The 19,797-nt window shown below is 54.1% G+C and overlaps 3 non-coding genes across 3 annotated transcripts; all 3 read left to right on the top strand.

Annotated features, from left to right (window-relative positions):
* The first annotated feature begins 897 nt into the window (after positions 1-897).
* Positions 898-971, top strand: TRNAT-CGU. Its single transcript has one exon. It is a non-coding gene; the product is annotated as a tRNA-Thr (tRNA).
* A 9,500-nt stretch (positions 972-10,471) lies between these two features.
* On the top strand, positions 10,472-10,543 carry TRNAQ-UUG. Its single transcript has one exon. It is a non-coding gene; the product is annotated as a tRNA-Gln (tRNA).
* Positions 10,544-13,438: 2,895 nt separating this feature from the next.
* Positions 13,439-13,510, top strand: TRNAQ-CUG. Its single transcript has one exon. It is a non-coding gene; the product is annotated as a tRNA-Gln (tRNA).
* The last annotated feature ends 6,287 nt before the right edge of the window (positions 13,511-19,797 follow it).

Raw genomic sequence — 19,797 nt, 5'->3', positions numbered from 1 at the left:
GACCTCATAGAGAGATGCTGACATCAGCCAGGCAGGACAGGGGCGAGGGGCCAGGGAAACCTCAGAGACCCCTGTGGCTTTGCTTCAGCAAGTCTCCTTCTCCAGGTCTCTCTTTGAGGACTGAGAGAGTATTCGGGTTCAGGCATGTGGGCGCCAGGAGGAACCTCTTTTCAGTTTTCTCCTTCCCTTTTAGTGATTTTACTAGAAAACAGAAGTCCCTGTTTAGAAGGTAAGAGCCTCCTCGAGGGAAGGGGTGTCCTGGGGGCGTCACAGTTCAGATGCCAGTGGCCCCCCTACACTGTCAGGAAGTTCCCACCACCCTGCTCTGTGTTCGCAGGGCGGGAGAGAGCAGCATCCACGGCAGTGATTTGCTCCTGGCTGCCGGAGCAGAGCAGCAGGCTCAGCTGTGAGAACTTCCCAGAGCGATGAAAGGGGAGGGGCCCATGGCTCTGTAGCAGGAATGCAGGGCAGGTGAGTTCACGGCGGGCATTGTGGCATACTGGAGGAGGCCAGTTATGGTGATATAATGAACAGCAGCGTTTACTTTGTTACTTTAAGTTTCCTGCAAAATGCTCTAGACCTCTCATCGAAGTCGTTTTATTTCGTCACCAAAACAGGGCAGTTTTGTCGCCAGACGTGGCATTGCAGTGTGTACACCAGCCACAAGCTACCGACCGAGGGAGCGTTGTGTGTTTTTCACACACCAGAGCAATATAATTCTGCTGAAACAACTTTGTAGTGCAGACCTGGCCAAAGATTCACTCACACACAACTTGTAAGGGAAACGTCACCTGCTCCTCTGCTTTGCAGAATCCAAACACAAGCAAAGCTTGTCAGGCCCTGGTGGCGATGGCAGGGAGTCAGGTGTGGGCAGACAGTGTGTTATAGCTACCTACAGGCACCATGGCTTAGCTGGCTAAAGCATCTGTTTCGTAAACAGGAGACCCTGGGTTCAACTCCCAGTGGTGCCTTGTTGACTGGTTGTTGGCTAGTGTCAGAAGACAAGTTTCAGAGCTAGATGGGCCTTTGGTCTGACCCAGTGTGGTTTTCCTTACGGTTTAAATTACATTTACGGACACTGATAATAGAGTTACTGAACATTTGGGAGTTAAGAGCTGATAGGTCAGTGGTCCAGTCCCCACACAGATGACTCCTGTCTCCCTCTTGGACAGGGGCAGGTCTGAGCTCTCACCCTAATGCTCATTGTGGCTGCCAGAATCTGTGGGCAGCTCATTTAGTTTACAGCAAAGGTTGTGTCCTGCTTTGTGCACCGTGTGTGAGAATGAAAATCCTAAACCGCCCTTTGAAATAACGAAAGCAGCAGGACGTGTTATTGTCCCTGCCCCAAAGCAGACAGACCAATGGAGAAATGCCGTCGAGTCCAAGGTAATACTCCACTGCCATTTTACCTCTTTTGCTTGCTAAACTCCTTCTTATCTGCCCGGCCCAGGCTGTCCTCTGCCTCAGCTGCTGCTCCCGGCCTCCTCTAGAGTCAAACACGCAGGGCCCCCAGGGGAACAGAGGCTGGGACAGGGCAGCAGCCTGGGCTGGGCTGGGAAGATGCTGGGAGTTCTCGTTCCCTGAGAACTGGCCTGGCTCCCTTCTCAACAGCGAACAAATCAATTCCACGTCCCCTCCCCAGAAAAACCAGCCTGGAGCCAAGGGCAGCAGGGGACGATTCACTATAGTTCCCACCGAGACAGGAGAGAAGCCAGGGCATTTCTAGCAGAGCTTATGGAACTGAGGTGGGGAAACCAGCCTTTAATAACAGGCAGTTCCAGTTGAAGCTCAGTGTTTTTAACAATTTCTACAACATTAAATAACCCTTCAATCGTAGTGTCACTATCCATAAAACTTCTTCAACCTTATAGGTTCCCAAGTGCACAACTAAACATCTCTTCAAACACAAGGGAGTGGAGATCAGTCAGTGTTCAGAGTCATCCCACATAAAAGAACCATGTTGTGGAACATACTGACCCCATCATGTGGCCATGGTCTTTCCCTCCTCTCTGTTAAAAGTTTTGGTATTTTGCACAGAAACTTTCTTCCCTCAGGAGAGACCTGGGAACCAGGGCTGCCAGCCAGACAAACACCTTTAAGAGGAGGCGTAACCTGTCAAAAATGATCTCCCTCCTTCAGTTCAGTGACACCCTGAAATGTTACTTATCCTGGCAGAGCCGGAGGATTGAAAGCAGCTACATCAAACCCCTGTGTAGCTAACAGGAATGAACACAAACACTCCCTTGTATCTGAAGTGATGTTTAGTTTTACCCTTTGTTAACTACAAGACTAAAGGGAAAGGCAGTGGTGGTGTCAGATATAAAGAGTGAAACACGAGACAATCATCATAGTTATGCCCATAGTGACTGCAAAATCTTTCTATATACTTCTTATTATCATCAGTGTATTATTTTCTCTGCTGTCTAGACATTGACTAGGCCTTGACCAAGAAATTTGGATCTTGATAAAATAATTGACTATCCCTGATTAAGGCAATGGACTTGATACCCACTCAGGTGTCTCCACGCAGGTTCAAGTACTAACAACAGTGGCTGCCTTACAGCCATAGCTTTTAATCAGGGCAATACATTGATACCAATTCCTGTTAAATAATTTCTCAGCCACAGTCCCTCACCCACATTCCTTAAGGCACCGGGCCACCATGTGGACGTTTCATTTCCCGCCTCAATTTCACACAGAGACACAATTTCCTTTGCACAGATCCATGAACAGCAAAACCTCCCTGTGTCTCTTGTCTGAGCCAGGGCATTCGATTCCAGTGAATCCTTCTCTCCTGCAATGGCGATGGTCAGACAGAGGGGACGTGGTCACCTGCATCCCTGCCAGGGAGATATTAGCTCGGCTTTTTCTTTCTGCTGCTGTTGTTAGTCCATGAAACATCAAGGATGGAATGCAAGGCTGAGTTCATGCACCAATCCCCTGAAACATTTCAGTGCCCCAGAGAAATCCTGACCCCGGCTATTGGAATGATATGGTGGAGATTTGAACAGGAAAGGGACTGTCTGAATTGTCAGTGTGGGGAATGAACAACAACCTATAGCAATGTCATTAACCACAAACACACTCTCATCATGCTCCAGCTGGAAGGGAAATGGGCAGGAACTCTTGCTGTTCAGCCATGGACACACTTACACTAATGCAGCCGTGAGTGTGCTGGGGGAGCTGGTCTGAGCAATTTGAAGTGACAATTCTGTGAGAACAGAAACATTGTGTAGTGCAGCAACTGTACATCAAGTAGTTGTGGCTGAGTGGTTAAGGCGATGGACTAGAAATCCATTGGGGTCTCCCCATGCAGGTTTGAATTCTGCCAACTATGGAAGCATTAGTGTATTGTCATTGCTGTTGTCTTAGTGCCTGAGCATCCATGGAGCAAGATCTGGTCTCACTCTGAGGCTGTCTACACTTAAAATATTGCTGTAGCACTGTGGAGTAGACAGTTGCTACAGTGAGGGGAGGAGTTTTCCATCCCTGTAATAGCTGCATTGGCAGAACAATCTTTCCTTTCATTTAGCACTATCTAACCACGGCTTATGTCAGCTTAATTATATTGGTTCTGGGGGTTTCACACCCTGATAGACGTACTTGTTAGAGGGTTTATCCCATCACCCTCCCATTCCCTGGTCCTTCTCGCGTGACCAGAGAGCAGCAATGCACAAAGCTCAAAGGTGCAAACAATTCAATGTTTATTGGGATAAACTTCCAGCAAGCAATTATTCCAATTTCCTTCCTCAGTGTCCCCCTGCTCAGCTCTGACACCACAGAGCCTTGCCTGTGTCCCTGTTCCCATTCCCTGTTCCTATTCCCCCCGTTAGCAAAACATAATTCCAATTCCCCTACCCCCATTCCCATTCCCCCCCTTACTTCCTGACTGACTGCAGACTATATAGTAAAACTGGAGTTGTGCTTAGCTATACTTTAACCAATCATTTTACTGAAATGTAACTAACCAATCCTAACATATTGTAACATGAACCTTAATTGGTTTACACCCCACAAATTAATTATACAGCAGACAGAAACAGTCACAGCACCAGACAGAGATTATACAGACAAGCAATAGGAAAGTGGGGACTACAGTGATAGAACAACAAAGAAATGAGGATTTCACACCCCAGCTGTTGGTAAGTGAGTTGTTCCTAGACAGGATGCTGTCATGGTAGAGGTTGTGGTTGCTGGTTGCTTAACTGTCTGGCCCCCAGGGCAGGATTTTGAGGTTCACCATTACTGTCTCAGACTGCCAGCACCCATCTTTTGTTCACTTAAAACGGGAGCAGGGAGATTACAACACCACAGAACTCATGGAGCTCCAGGAAATGTGTAACTTCAGATCTGGGTGAGTGTGTCTAAAATTCAGCTGTGCTGTAGAAGGTCTCTAGGAGTTGAAAGAGATGTGCCATCTCAACCTCCCTAAAGAGTTCATCAACTATTAATGAAAACTAGGGTTGATAAGTCACATTCTTTGTAGTAGCAGGATGGTGGACTGGTCTAAAGTGCTAGTTATAAGACTCTTTTTGTCCAATCCCTTGGGTGTTCTGCTCTCTGCATAGAGATGTGGTTTCACATCCCACTCCTGACATTACCATTAATTCTATCCGCAGAAAATGGCCTCACTTCAATCTCCTTTGCAACAATAGAACCCCATTTCCTTAGCTTTGCTATTCCAGTAGTTGTGAGAGAAGCTCCAGACCAGGGGGAAACAGGGCCTGTTCTCTCGACCCATCAATTTTTTTCTTCCTTCATTCCAAGCCATTTTCTCAGATACGTCCGTATTTCCCACACTTTTATGAAACTTTAGGGTCATCATTTAATTGCCACACAACTGTACTTATGAAGTGAAGTGAAACACAACATTTTTTGGATATTCTTGCAGAAGAGTTTTGCTTTCTGACCTGGAATTGAACAGGGGCTGCCCGAAGGGGACAATGCTGCTCCCTTTTCTTGGCTCATCCAAAAAACATAAGTTCGTGGTGCCCTTTGTTTCCCTGTTCTTCAAACACCTGTCAGGGTGGCCTAGGGAGACTTGGCCCTGACTCTCGGGGTCCCTCCCTGCCCTACCTTTCTATAGGATTCTGTTGTGCGGGTTTGTGCTGTGTCGTTGTCCCACGCTGAGCTGTTTTGCACAGTGTCACTTTGCACTCTGACGCATTGTTCCGTGTTGTATGGTTTTTGCACCGCCTTGTGTTGAGTCGGTTTGAGCTGAGCTCTTTTGCAGTGTGTCATTTTGCCCTATGGGGCGTTCAGTTGCATGGCGCTGAATTGTCGGGCTTTGCACTCCTACGTGTTGTCACTTTGTGCTGTGGAATGTCAGTTCACGCTGAACTGTTAGATGTTAGATTGGGGTGTTTCCACTTTTGTTGTTGTTTATATTATATTGCGATGGCATCGAATTACAGAGCTGTACGGCTGCAAGGGCCCTGGAGAGGTCATGAAATCCAGCCCTCTCTGCTGAGGCAGGGCCAAGCAGAGACGATGCATCAGGGGCCATGTGGGATCAAGTGCCCACAGCAGCCGGCCCAGGCAGGGAGCAGAAGGAGGGAGCCAGAGCCAGAGCAGGTTGTCTATGGGACCAAGTATATGGAGAGTATCCTTGACAGAGGTTTGTTCAACCTGTTCTTAAAAACCTCCGAGGACAGAGACTCCACAGACACCCTTGGGAGCCTATTCCAGAGCTTAACTACACTCAGAGTTAGAAAGCTGTTCCCAACATCTAACGAGAAACTCCCTGGCTGCAGATTAAGCCCATTACTTTTTGTCCCACCGTCAGTGGACATGGAGAACAATTGATCATCGTCCTATTTATAATGACCAAACTTTTCTCTCAGCAATCATCTGTTAAATGGTTAGTATCCCCTCTTCTTGCCTGGGGTAGAATGGAAGAGGAGAAAATTCTATTTGTTCTTACTTCATGTTTTACTGAAGCTCAGAGAGGAAGGAACCGGACCTGCCTAAGTTTGTAGGGAGGACAGAGAGTTTATTTCATTTTGGGCTGTGACTATAAGCCGAAGAGTGACACCTAAGGGCTGTTGCTGTTGCCCAATATGGGGCTTAAACTCATGATGGCAGGATTAAGAGTCTCATGCTCTACCAACTGGGTTAGCTGGATTTGAAGTCAGTCAACTGCCCACTCACAGTGTAGAAGAAGCCCTGAGGGCATTTATTTGTGGAGCTGAGGTTCCCTGTCTGACATTTGCCTTCTTTCCTGGTTTGTTATGTCTCTAGTGAGAAAACCAGAGCTGTCACAAGGCTGGTTAGATACAGCCCCAGTGTTGACTGTAATTATTTCTATTTCAAATGGAATTAATTTTGATAAACTTTAAAATAATTTTTTTCAAGAGGAATATTGCTTGAGTCAAGATTTGTAACCTTCTCCTGAGTTGGAGGGTAACAGCCACAGAGTTCCCCAGTTCGCTTGGTTGCTAAACAAAGACACGTCGGGCAGGAGAGGTCAGAATTTAAAGTGGTGATGGATGCAGGATGATTGATTTTTACAACCAGTTATTTTTATGGGTGCTGAGGCCCCTTTTCCTTTTGAGGAGGCAGCTGTTAGAGCCCAGCTGCTTAACCCTCAGGCCTGGCCATGGAAACCTCCCGTAACTGGCCTTATGTGTCTTTCATGTTTGATACCTTTGGGATTCGCACGTCCACACTACATCCGGTTTACAACAGCAGATACTTTGAGAAAACTGCTGGGCTCAGACGGGCTGTTCCAAACTCTGCCTCACTTCGTCTAGAGTAGGTCATGTGACGAAGTCTCCATGGCAACTAATGGCCAGGCCCTTCCCCTCTGCAGGGGGATGCTAAAGGTGGGGGAGAACAAAGAGATCAGGTGACCTCCTGGCCTGGGAATGAGACAAAGCCCAGAGAGGAGGTGCTGGAGGGGGGTTGGCAGTTTTGGAAGCTGGCTGGGAAATGGAGGGGAGCCCCCATGGGGCTCGGGCCTCCCAACGGGGCTGTGGCCTCCCTGGGGCCCCAGATGGACCTAACTAAAGGGGTTCCTGTTGTCTGTACCAGCAAGACCTGTTTTGGACTGTGTTCCTGTCATCTAAATAAACCCTCTGTGTTACTGGCTGGCTGAGAGTCACGTCTGACTGCGAAGTGGGGGGGCAGGACCCTCTGGCTTCCCCAGGACCCCGCCTGGGCGGACTCGCTGGGGAAAGCGCATGGAGGGGCAGAGGATGCTGAATGCTCCAAGGAGAGACCCAGGAGGTGAAGCCGTGTGAGCTTCTTGCCCTGCAGACAGGCTGCTCCGAGGGAGAGGAGGCTCCCCAGAGTCCTGCCTGGCTTTGTGGGGAGCAGTTCCAGAGCATCGCCCGGGGACTCTGTGACACCCCTCACTCCCGACCCGCAGCCCCCTGGGCTCCCTGCTGAGCTCCCCAGTCACTGCGCTGCTGGAGCCCCTCCCAACCCGCAGCCTCTGTTATCCCAGTCCTGACCTCCAGACTCACAGCTCTGCTGGTGCCCCTCACTCCCGACCCGCAGCCCCTGCCATCCCAGTCCTGACCTCCAGACTCACAGCTCTGCTGGTGCCCCTCACTCCCGACCCGCAGCCCTGCCATCCCATTCCTAACCTCCAGACTCACAGCTCTGCTGGTGCCCCACACTCCCAACCCGCAGCCCCTACTATCCCAGTCCTGATCTCCAGACTCACAGCTCTGCTGGTGCCCCTCACTCCTGACCGCAGCCCCCTGGGCTTCCCCCAGCTCTACCGGTGCCCCTCACTCCCGACCCGCAGCCCCTGCTATCCCAGTCCTGACCTCCAGACTCACAACTCTGCTGGTGCCCCTCACTCCTGACCCGCAGCCCCCTGCGCTCCCTCCAGCTCTGATTGTGCCCCACACTCCCGACCCACAGCCCCTGCTATCCCAGTCCTGACCTCCAGACTCTCAGCTCTGCTAGTGCCCCTCACTCCCGACCTGCAGCCCGCTGGGTTCCCCCCAGCTCTAGTGGTGCCCCTCACTCCTGACCCGCAGCCCCTGCTATCCCAGTCCTGACCTCCAGACTCACAGTTCTGCTGGTGCCCCTCACTCCCGACCTGCAGCCCCTGCTATCCCAGTCCTGACCTCCAGACTCACAGCTCTGCTGGTGCCTCTCACTCCTGACCCACAGCCCGCTGCGCTCCCTCCAGTTCTGACAGTGCCCCTCACTCCTGATCCGCAGCCCCCTGGGCTCTCTCCAGCTCTGCTGGTGTTCCTCACTCCCGACCCGCAGCCCCTGCTATCCCAGCCCTGACCTCCAGACTCACAGTTCTGCTGGTGCCCCTCACTCCCGAACCACAGCCCCCCAGCTCTGACGGTGCCCCTCACTCCCGACCCACAGCCCCTGCCATCCCAGTCCTGACCTCCAGACTCACAGCTCTGCTGGTGCCCCTCACTCCTGACCTGCAGCCCCCTGCGCTCCCTCCAGCGCTGACGGTGCCCCTCACTCCCGACCCGCAGCCCCTGCCATCCCATTCCTGACCTCCTGTGACATAATGAGTGTAATATAATATTTCATTGAAAGGTGACAGGGCCAGAAAGAGTTAATTAAGTCACCTCACCCACTGACCTGCCCCATGGGTGAACCTTAAGGACTGGTTAGGAAGATCTATAAATGAACAGAGCTTTGAAATGCAAGTCTGCATTGTTAGAGGTAGAAGGGGAGATGTTTGCTCAGGTCTTGTGATGTAAGCAAAAAAGTCTTGTCTATTGCTGTAGTTTTAATTCAAAGATCAAAAAAGGAATATTAACATTTATAATGATACTTGAGTGAAATAGTATTATTGTCTCTGTGTCTCTTTGAAGGTTGTGCTAACCTGGATCTGAACTGTTTAATGGGTAAATTACCCTGTGCTAATTGCCAGGATGTTTGAGAGAAAGAGTTAAGCCTATTGTTTTCTCAGGCTGAAAGGCTGCTGGAAATGTATAAGGAGCCTGGGACACGATCCTTCTTCATCTCAGATCTGCTTTGGGTTTCAAGATGGGGAAACCTTAAGCCATAAGGATTGAGATCCCCAGTCACAGACTGGAGCCACCCTGAATATGGACATTGGACTATAACCTATGGACTATTTCTAAAAGGACTTTTGGCAACTACAAGCTCACCTCTGCTGTGCATCTGAACCTCGAGAATTGAATTCAAGTCTGTCTGTATATTGATCTTTTAACCAACACTCTCTCTCTCTTTCTTTTCTTTTTTAATAATTTTTAGCTTAGTTACTAAGAATTGGCTGTAGCGTGTATTCTGGGTAAGATCTAAGTTATAATTGAACCTGGGTATGTGGCTGATCCTTTGGGATTGGAAGAACCTTTTCTTTTATACGATGAGATCAGATTTTCAGGAATCATCATCATATCTGAAGAGTGTCTGGATGTAGGCCGGAGGCTGGGCACTTTAAGGGAACTGCGTGGTTTGGATTCTGAGTAACCAGTGAGGTGCTACAGAAGCTGTTTTGTGCTGGTTGGTAAATCTAAATATTGGAATAACCACCAGCGTTTGGGGTTTGTCTGCCCCGTTTTGTTTGCAGTTCACCCTGATTGAGTGACCTCAGCTGGCTCCCACAGGCAGCACCGTCACACTGCTCCTTTCTAGTCACACTTTCTATACATCTAACATTAGTATATAATGTAATACAGATCTATCCCAACACCTGCGGGAGGTCCTCTGGTAAGGCAGATTCAGCAGCATGCCTGTGGGAGGTCTGCCGGTCCCGCGCCTTCGGCGTAACCACCACCGAATTGCCGCTGAAGCCGCAGGACTGGCAGAGCTCCCGCAGGCATGCCACCTAATCCGCATCACCGGGGACCTCCTGCCACCCTTACAGCAACCAGCAGGCCACCCCTCACAGCTTGCTGCGCTGGTGCCTGGAGCCGCCCCTGTCCCTGACCCACGGCAGAGGATATTGAAGCTGAAGAGCCAGAGCTTGCAAGATAAAGGGGTGGGGGTGGGGGCGAGGCCTGGCAGTGTTGGCAGAACGGGAAATCATCAGAGGGTCCTATGGCAACCAGGGGGATTGATGGGAGTCGGTGAGGGAGGAGTTGGCGGCTTTGTTCTGGTGGCCTGGGAAACACCACAACATTAAAGCAACCAACAGTGCCAAGTCATGCAGCGTCACCTGTGGGATTTCCACAAGAGCATCCAGGCAGGGGAGCCAGTCAGCGTGTGACTGTACGACTGGATCAAGCGACAGCTGCCCGAGTTCCAGGAGATGAAGCTGCAGCTGGCTGATATGAGCGGGAGCATCGAGTGAAGGGAGGAGCAGCCTCCCCTGACATTTTTGCGGCCTGCAGGTAACAGAGACATAGCAGGGGGATGGGGGGGACTCAGGGCAGGACCCGCGGATCCGGTAGTGCAGGACCACAGTCGCTGGAGGAGGAGAGAGAGTCCTGCAAGAGGAAGCCGCTGGTGTGAAGCAATAAGTGCAGAGTGCAAACCAGCTGAGAGTCACAGGGGTCTAGAAAGCAAATCAGCAGCAGGTCCCATGGTGTAATGGGCAGCACTCAGGACTTTGAATCCTGGAATCTGAGTTCAAATCTCAGTGGGACCTCTGGCAGGTATGTTGGTTTGTTGCAAAGCCTTGGAGCTCAATGTGCTTTGTTACTCTCTCTCTGGCTGAACTAGAGTGATTTTCTTTTCTCCTCCTCCTGGGTCACTGGTGCCCATTGGAGATGGGTCTTTGGTCCAGCTGGCGGGTATAGGGTGGGGTCCTAGACCTTAACGGTCTGGCTAGAGATTCCTGCGGGTTGACCTGATGGGTGGGTTTCTTGCTGCTTCACCTGATGTCCTCAACTTTGGTCCCTGTAGCTGCAGCTCTTCCTCTTGCCCACATGGCATTTAAAGGAAGCAGGACCAGGGCCAGGCTTCCCAGGCTGGAGCCCAGCCCCTCTCCTCCTCTGGGCACCTAGAGCAGAGGCGGCTGGTGCTGACAGCTCCAAGGGAAGGTTTAAAAGCCACAGAGCAACCGAGGTCAGGGCCAGAGGAGGGCAGGACCATGCCTATGTGTGGCCTTCAGACAGGCACAAAAACACCCAGCCAGGCTGCTCCCAGCCAGGCCAAACACCCACTGAAGGCCACCCACAGACCAGCATGTGGGGCGGCTGCTGATGCTCTGTGGCCAACATCAGAAGACGGTAGGAAAGCAGGGCCAGCCCCCCGGTGGGGCCTCTGACCGTTCCCACTCTCTGTGCTCACTTTGGCAGTGGGGCAGGAGATTTTACCCCAAGAGGCGTTTCCCCAGCTGGCGAGAAGCAGAGAAACACCCAGGCTCCCAAGGTGCTATGTAGCAACCCCCCTCCAGCACAGGGACAGGCGCACACTTGGAAGAGGGAAACTGCTCCACACTCTAGCCCGGGCAGCCGCCCATTTTCTTTGGCAAGTCAGGAAGGGCAAAGGCAAGACTGGAAGCACCTGGGGCTCATGTCCCAGCCTTTGTGACGCCCACCCCCAACTCCTTCCCGGGGCTCTAGCTGAAGAGGTTCCAGCTGTGAAGGGAGCAGGACGTTCAGCCCAAAGTGAGCACAACCACAAGGGGACTCAAATCCTGAATCATCCGATCCACAGGGAGATGCCTTATCCTTTAGGCCACATGATGAGGGGGTCTAAACACTTCTTTGGAAAAGCCGGACACTGTGTTTCTCAGGTCATCTCCTGAGGGGGGCTGAGACTCTCTGAGCACAAGAAGTCGAGTTCCCAGCAAGACGTGAGACTCAATTCTATGGGGCCAGGTGCAGGGCTTTGGCAGGGAGGCTCAGGCATGAGGGATTGGGGTGCAGCAGACAGGCCAGCTGTCTAGGTGCTTAGATTTAGTCTCACTGAGGCACAGGAGGGAGGAGGAGGAGGAATCCTGCTGACAGGCAGTGGCTGTGCAGAAAAAGAGGAGGGGTTCCTGGGACTTTTTTTGCCTCTCGTTTGCCTGCCTGCTCGCTCTTGTACTGAATGGTGAAGATGGTCTTAATAAGTCCAGGTAGCTCAGTTGATAGAACATCAGGCTCTTAATCTGAGGGTTCAGGGTTCAAGCTCCTGTCTGGGTGCTCAGCTTTTAAGTTGCTTTGTGTGCCAGGACCCATATGCCGTTCACAGCCACACAGGGATTCTCAGAAGCTGTGGCCATTTCCTAGAATGGTTCCTTTCCTTAGCAATCAGAAGAGAGGTCACATCGGTAGACGCAGAAAGCGCAGTCTCTGGCTGGCAGGAAGCGCTGTGGGGCCAGGTGCTGAGAAAGCTCAGAGGGGGAGCAGCAGAGATGGGCGAAAGAGAGAGAGAGAAGCAGTGAGGACAGAGTACAAATGTAAGGAGAGTCTAGTCTGGCTTATAAACGACCCCAGTGGAATTGGCCAGCGGAAGGATCTGAGTCCCCACCCCCTTACCCAGAGGCTGCCTGACCCCAAGGAGGCTCTTTCTACTCTCCTGTGTGGCAGAGACCTCGTAACCCCAACAAGGCTGGGCCCAGGAATCCTGGGGGGTTTGATGACCCCCAATCGTTTCATGATCACTTGAACAGGGGCTACAGTGTCCCCACTCTGGGCACTTCTCATTGCATGTGCTTCAAGCAAACACCATTTATTACCCAGCAATCAATGTAAAACACAAGGAAAGATGGGAAAGGAAAACACGTCACCCTGTTCTGTGGTGCAGGGAGATCACAACCAGCGTCTCTGGAGGGTCAGGGCAGGTCACAGTCTCTCCCTCACATGTCCAGGGCCTCCTCCCCAGGCCCTGGCTGTGCTGCAGGGACACCACGGGCTGGACACTTGCTCTGGCAGTGGCCACATGCTCTAGGTGACAGGCCCCTTGTTCCCAGTGTCAGCCCCCATGTAGGGGATATGATCCCTCCACCCTCAAAAGTCTGGGTGCAAGATCTCTTGACGGGTGGCATCTCCTTGCACTGGGCCTTCTGCCCAGGGTCCCCCTCGCCCTCCCACGCTGCTCACTGCACCCACCTCCAGCCCCAGTACTGCTGCAGCTCTGCCTCCAGCTCCCTGGGCTGCTCCTCTGGCTCCGCTTGCTGCAGATCTGCTCCCTGGGCAGCTTCTACGGCTCGTGCTGCTGCGGCTCGGCTCCCAGCACAGATCTGCTCTGGTTCTCCCCGGCTGGTGCAGCTCTGCTCCCCGGCTCTTCTCGGGCTCCTGCTCTCTCCTTAGCTCTGCCCCACTCTGGCCCAGGCAGCTCCAGCTCCCACGGAGGATGGGCCCCCCTGGCCTGGTGACTCCCTCATTACACTGCCTGGCCTGTCAGTGCAGCTAACTTGGAGCTTTGGCCTCTCCCCATTGCCCCTGGGGACTGTCAGTCTCAGGGGCCTGATTTCCCATTGGCCCTTCCCCCTTCTATTGGGACTGGGAACTAGCCAACCAAACCCCCACTAAGTTTTAGTAAGGGGCCAACAGTCCCTTACACAAGCCAGCCCCGTGAGGGTCACCGATGTGCAGAGAAGGCAGCACAAGCTGGTCCCATGGTGTAACAGGCAGCACTCAGGACTCTGAATCCTGCAATCTGAGTTCAAATCTCAGTGGGACCTTGTGTTGGTTTGTGGTAAAGCCCTGGAGCTTCCAGTGCTCAACTTCCCTGTCTCCAGCTGTGCAAGAGCAAATCTTTCCCCTCCTGCTGGGTGACTTGCCCACAGGAGCCAGGTCTTGGGTCATGATGACCAAAATTGGTTGGGGCTCTAGAACTTGTTACCCTGATGCCTGTGGTTTGACCAGGTGGTTGGGATTCTTGCTGCTTCACATGAGGCCCACAAGTTTGACCATTTTGCTTGCAGCCACATGTTACCTCTTGTCCACCTGGCACTTGAAGGAAGGAGGGCCAGGGCCAGGCTTCATAGTCAGGGCTAGGCAGGAGGGAGGCAGAGTCCCAGGCTGGAGCCCAGCACCTCTCCTCCTCTGGGCACCTAGAGCAGAGGCGGTTGGTGCTGACAGCTCCAAGGGAAGGTTTAAAAGCCACAGAGCAACCGAGGTCAGGGCCAGAGGAGGGGAGAACCATGCCTATGCGTGGCCAGCAGACGGCCACAAACACACCCAGCCAGCCTGCTCCCTGCCATGCCAAACCCCCACTGAAGACGTGCTTAATCCACTTGCTGGTCAGGAAGAAAACCTGTCAAAATCTGTGTGCGAGGAGAGGCCGCTTGGCTCAGGAGAAGCGAGGAAAAAGAGCAAGTGAAAAAAATAACTTGTGAGAGAGCAAGCGAAAAGAACGTGAAAGGCAGAGAAAGAAATAAAGGGAGAGAAAAAACATTAGAAAAAGAAAGAAAGGAAGAGCGTGAAAGGTAGAGGGGAAAAAAGAAAGCAAGAACATACAAGCTAGAGAAGGAAAGGAATGAAAAAGAATGAATGAACCACAAGCGCTAGTTGAAGCTGGAATGGGACAGTCAGAGAAAGGACAGACTGACCCGTTAAGCAAGGTTGCACCCCAGATTCTCCAGGTTGGGGGAACAGGCCTCCCATTTCCATCCTGGTCCTGCTTGGGGGGATCATCCATAGGTGCCTATTGGCACCCCCATGCTCTGAGGAGGGGGCAAGCCCCCCCATACCCTCCCTTTGGGACACGGGCTCTCCCCAATCATGACCCCCTTCCTGCACGCTCCTGGGAATGGGGGGAAGGTGGGGGGAAGGCGTGCGCTGAGCAGCACCGTGGGTGTCTCTCTCTGGGGCGAAGGAAGAGGATATTTTTTGTACCAGAAAGAAAGAGCCAGGGGGTGGGGGCGTTTGTGGAGCCGGGACGCACACCAGAGAGAAGAACTGAACACAGCCCAGCGTGAGCCCAGTGCCAGTTGGAGCCGAGACGCCCACACCTGGAGGACCATCTCCAGAACCTACCTTGATGGTGCCGTCCATCACCGCTCCCACACTGAGCTCCCCATCTAGACCTCCCTGGATGAGGTGAGGTGGTGCATTGGCAAAGGGGGCGGTTTGAGCAGGGTTCTCTGTCTGTGTGTGTGTGTGTGTGTGTGTGTGTGTGTCTAATTTTGGGAAGTGAAGTCACAAACTGCTGGGGCTGTGTAGTGGGGTGGATTGCCCCACTCCCTGTGAGAATGGGCTGTGGCAGGCCAGGGCGCCTGCGCAGACAAGGCTTATTGTGAGCCAATCAGAGAGGGTCTTATTGTGAGCCAATCAGGGCCCAGTTTAGAGCCAGCCAATCAGGGCCAGGCTCAGAGGTATATAAGGGCTGCCCACAGCAGGAGCAGTCAGTCTGTCCCAGGCCTTTGACAGGGGAAGGTCAGTCTCCAAGAGAGGAGACTAGCACCGCGGACAGCGCAGTGCTGGCCAGGCTCGGGGAGGCTAGGGAGCTTGAACCCGTAGCCTGCCAGGCTGCAGGCCCCTGAAGGGAAGGGCCTAGCGGGTGCAAGGGGCCGTAGGGGAAGCGGCCCAGGGAAACAGACAGCAGAGGGGAGAGAAGGACAGCGAGGCTCATGCCAGAGGGTCCCTGGGCCGGGACCCAGAGTAGAGGGCGGGCCTGGGTCCCCCCCTTCACCCCTTGCAGTGCACCCAGCCATTGGCTGTAGGGAGCGGCCATCTTGCTATGCCAGATCCCTGACAAGAGGGATTAGACTCAAGGGCAAACATAGTGACTGAGGTGTGGGACTGCTGAGCACCGAACCCCCCCCCCCCCCGGAAGGGGGCGCAGATGGACTAAGGGGCACTGCCGGAGGGCAGTGGCCTCGAAGAGGATGCCGCCGAGCACACAGCAATGCGGGTCCAGAGATAACAACAGAGGACAGAACGACGGATGGGACATCACCAGCCTGCAGAAGGCGCTCCACTGGAAAGAGCTAATTCCCAGAGTCACCAGCAGGAGGCGCCGCTGGGGTGAGTCGACCCGTTACAGGCTGGTTTCCTATTGGTGTGACCGATTTTTGCAAAGCTTCCCCCCCCCTGATCTTCTTTTGGCACTAGGGCTTTCTGCGCTGCCGTTGACAAGGCAGAATCAAGGCCCCCGTTGTGCCTGGGGCTGCACAGACACAGAGACAGTCCCTGCCCCAGCTGAGATCAGACCCCGTTGGGCCAGGCGCTGCCCAGACACAGCAAGATACAGGCCATGCCCCAGAGAGTTTACAGGCCCAATACCCAATAAGTGGGAGGAGAAACTGAGGCCCAGGGTCAAACAGCAGCACTGAGAATAAAACCCAGGAGTCCTGGCTCCTCCTGCTCTAACCACTAGACCCCACTCTGCTCCCAGAGTTGGAGACAGAACCCAGGAGTCCTGGCTCCCCAAAAGGGCGGGAGTGGAGTCTAGTGGTTAGAGGAAAGGAAGATGGGTGTCAGGACTCCTAGGTTCCAGTCCCAGCGCTGGGGTTAGAGTGGAGTCTCATATGTTAGCACAGGTGGGGCTGAGAGCCAGGACTCCTGGGTTCTTCCCATCCCCCCCTGAACCACCTTGCACAGCAGGAGGGGGCTAGACAGGAAGTGATGATGGGGTGAAAACTACCAAGAAATGCAATTCCTGGAAGGAGCCTGTGCCAGGAACCAGGTGGTGCAGAAACCACGGCCCCATCCCCACCTCTAACCCCCCCCCTTGGCTGGCACTGGATCATGCCCCCAGTGCGCTCCCAATCCACCCCCTGTGATCCCTGGGGGGCAGGGAATAGCCCTGGTGCTGGGCCCCACATCCAGTTGAAGTATTCAGTGTCGCAGTGACCCAAGGTGTGTGCACAGAGTGGGGATGGATTGTGGGTGGATGGATGAATGGATTGATTTTTGCATGTGTTTGTGTATGTGTGGTTTTCTGTAAGGGTTTTGTGTATGGGGGGGTGTTATTACAGCTGTGGGGGTTGTGTTTGTGGCTGTGCAAGTGTGTGTGTTCATGTGGCTGGATTTGTGCATGTGTTTGCATCTGTTAGCAGTTGTGTTGATGTTGGCTGGATTTGTGCATGTGTTTGTGTATATTAGCAAGTGTGTGTGTGTGTGTGTGTGTGTGGCTGGATTCATGGATGTGTTTGTGTATGTTTGCAATAGTGTGTGTGTGTGTGTGTGTGCATGCTCTGCTGCCCTCTTTCAGCGCAACAACCGTTTCTCTGTATGTCACAGCCCCCATACCGTCGACCCCGGTGGTGATTTCCGCATCTTACAAGGGCTGGCTGGCCTGACCCTTCTCCCCTCTGCGGACTGTGGCAGGGGCTGCAGCTCACCCCCTGTGGGGCAGGAGGGCCCAGGTGTGGGGCACTGGGCTCCGATGCACCTGGAGAGCAGCTCAGGTGAGGCAGGGCGTATGGTGTCCGTTCTGTGTTGCCTGGTGCTGAGCCATTGCACAATCCCTAGCCACGCCGCACAGCGCGCCCCGAGAGGGGGCAGGGGGCCAAGCAGACGATCCAGCATGAGGGGGAGAGGATGTGTGGTTGGGAGGAGGAAAAGCCTTGGGCTGCACTGGGGGAGTGCAGAGCAGGGGTGACACCCCAAAAACCTGCAGCAAAGGGATGGACAGGTGGGGTGGGTGGATAGAAGAGGCAGCGGGACTAAAATCTAAAAGGGGAGTGTGGGGTCTAGTGGTCAGAATGGGGCAGGGGGGTTGGTGGTCAGAATTCCTGGATTCCATCTCCAGCCCTGGGAGGGGAGTGGGGTCCAGTGGTTAGGGTGTGTGTCGGGGGGGAGCCAGGACTCCTGGGTTCTCTCCCTGGCTCTGACTCTCTCTTGTGCAATCCCTCGGCAGTTACCCAACTCACCAGCTTGTGGGAGTGAGGGGCTGGGGCTGGGTTGTGACACATCCCAGAGTCCCGTACTGCCACTTTGTTACCCAACCGGGGCAGGGTGGGGGATGGCCTGGGAGACCCGCTAAGAAAGGCGCTTCTGGTGGGTCTGTGTGTGGGTCACGCTGCCTCCTGCTGGATAGACCCCTCTAGGTCAGAACCAGTCTCAGCCCGGGTCAGACCCTGGGAGCCCAGCCCCCTCTGTCGCCACGGCCATGTCTATTGGTCTCCTGGAAAGGTCCATTCTCATGGGTAGCTGTCCAGTGGCAGTGAGTTCCACAGGCCTCGGCACACGCTGTGTGGGGCAGGAGATCCTTGTGTTGGGAGGAGTGGGAGTGAACTGTGTGCGGTTGTGTCTCTGAGCACAATTGCGAATATTCTGGTGTGTGTGTGTGTGTGTGTGTGATTGTGAGTGTGGCTGGGGGTGTGATTGTTTCTCTCTTTGGGGGTTGGGCTAGCATGCCCCTCTGGGTGTGTTGTGTGTGAGTGTTCTTGGGACTGAGAGTCCCTTTCTGCGTCAATGTGTGTGTGTTTGTGTGTGTGTGTCACTTGCTGCAGGATACAAAATCCTGCAAAGCCACCACACACACACCCCCACACCCACACACAGAGCAGGGCTCAGCCCCACCAGCAGGGGGCAGCAGGGACACACACGTCTCTCCTGGGCCAGCTTGGACAATTTCCCATCACGACCCAGCACAGTGCTGGTGCCCCCACACGGGGGTGGGCAGTGACTGGGTGGAGTGGGGGGCAGATGTGCTGGATTCAGAAGGAAGCACTTTGGGAAAATCAGTCATGGCCCTTAGCAGAGCTGGGACACAGACCCAGTGACCCCTGCACCACCCTGGGAGGGGAGTGGGGTCGAGTGGTCAGAGCAGGGAGGGGGCTGGGCACCAGGACCCCTGGGTTCTATCCCTGGCTCTGGGAGTGGAGGGGGTCTAGAGCAGGGGGACTGGGAGCCAGGACTCCTGGGTTCCATAGGGGAGACTGTTTTTTCCTGTGCTCCCCTCCCTAGCGATCCCAGCCCAGCCCCCTAGCGGAGAGAGTGGGGGAAGTTGCTCTCCCACTTCAGAAACATGATTCAACCCCCCCCCACCATGGGCTGTGACATCATGGACCTCCCCCTCCCCCAGGCAGACAGTAGAAGCCCCGCCCCCACCAGAGAAGGGGGGCGGGTCTAGTTGCACCCACAACAATCCCACTCATGGTTGCAAAGAAACCCCCACAACCCACTGCTAGGACAGGATCTGCTGCTTTTTTGTCACCATGAGCTGCTCCCCGCCAGGCACCACACCCCAGTCACACGCCCTTGGTCACTATGTAGCTCAGTGGCAATCACTGCCCCGAAGTGACTCCGGTGCAGGCACCCACAGCACGAACTCCCCACACCGGATTCTGTCCACACACAGAGAATTCTCTCCGCCGGGCTCCTTCGGTTCCTCTCGCTGCTCTGCGTCCTGCCGCCAGACACTGCTCATCTGCATAACCCCGCCCATGGACACGTGACACCTTCTGTCGTTTTGGTCTCAAGTGAATGAGTCGCCTGCAGAGAGTGAACACGTCAGCGTACGTCACAACCCCAGCACACGTCACAGCCGCCGGGCGGGGATTGTCTGTGAGCCCCGCGCTGGGGGCGGGGCTTCAGGGAGAGACCCAGCCCCATAGACAGCCTGGGGCAGGAAATGAGGGGAGAAGGGGGGAGGGAGGGATCCAGCCCTATAGACCTGTAGGGGCCAGGAGATATTGGGGGCAGGAGGGGAGAAGGGGGGTTGGCAGAGACCCAGCCTGGGGTGCAGGAGAAATGGGGTGGGGTGGAGGGAGACATGTGGGGTGGGGGTGGGGTGTGTGAAATGTTGGTCCAGGGAATCTGAGTCACTCCCAGGACATGCTGTGCAGGGGGGGGGGCACAGGGGCAGGGAGAGAGCCCCAGCCCCACAGAGCCTCACAGGGATATTGGGGGCAGGGGAGGGGATGGAGGGGGGAGAGACCCAGCCCCATAGACCCCCAGAGGCAGGAAATGAGGGGAGAAGGGGGAGGGAGGGATCCAGCCCTATAGACCTGTAGGGGCAGGGAGATATTGGGGGCAGGAGGGGAGAAGGGGGGTTGGCAGAGACCCAGCCCGGGGT

The sequence above is a fragment of the Mauremys mutica genome, unplaced genomic scaffold (assembly GCF_020497125.1).
Source record: "Mauremys mutica isolate MM-2020 ecotype Southern unplaced genomic scaffold, ASM2049712v1 Super-Scaffold_100251, whole genome shotgun sequence".
In the NCBI taxonomy this organism is placed as follows: domain Eukaryota; kingdom Metazoa; phylum Chordata; order Testudines; family Geoemydidae; genus Mauremys; species Mauremys mutica.
Note: the sequence above shows the minus strand (reverse complement) of the source record. Positions and strands in the feature narration are given on the sequence as shown.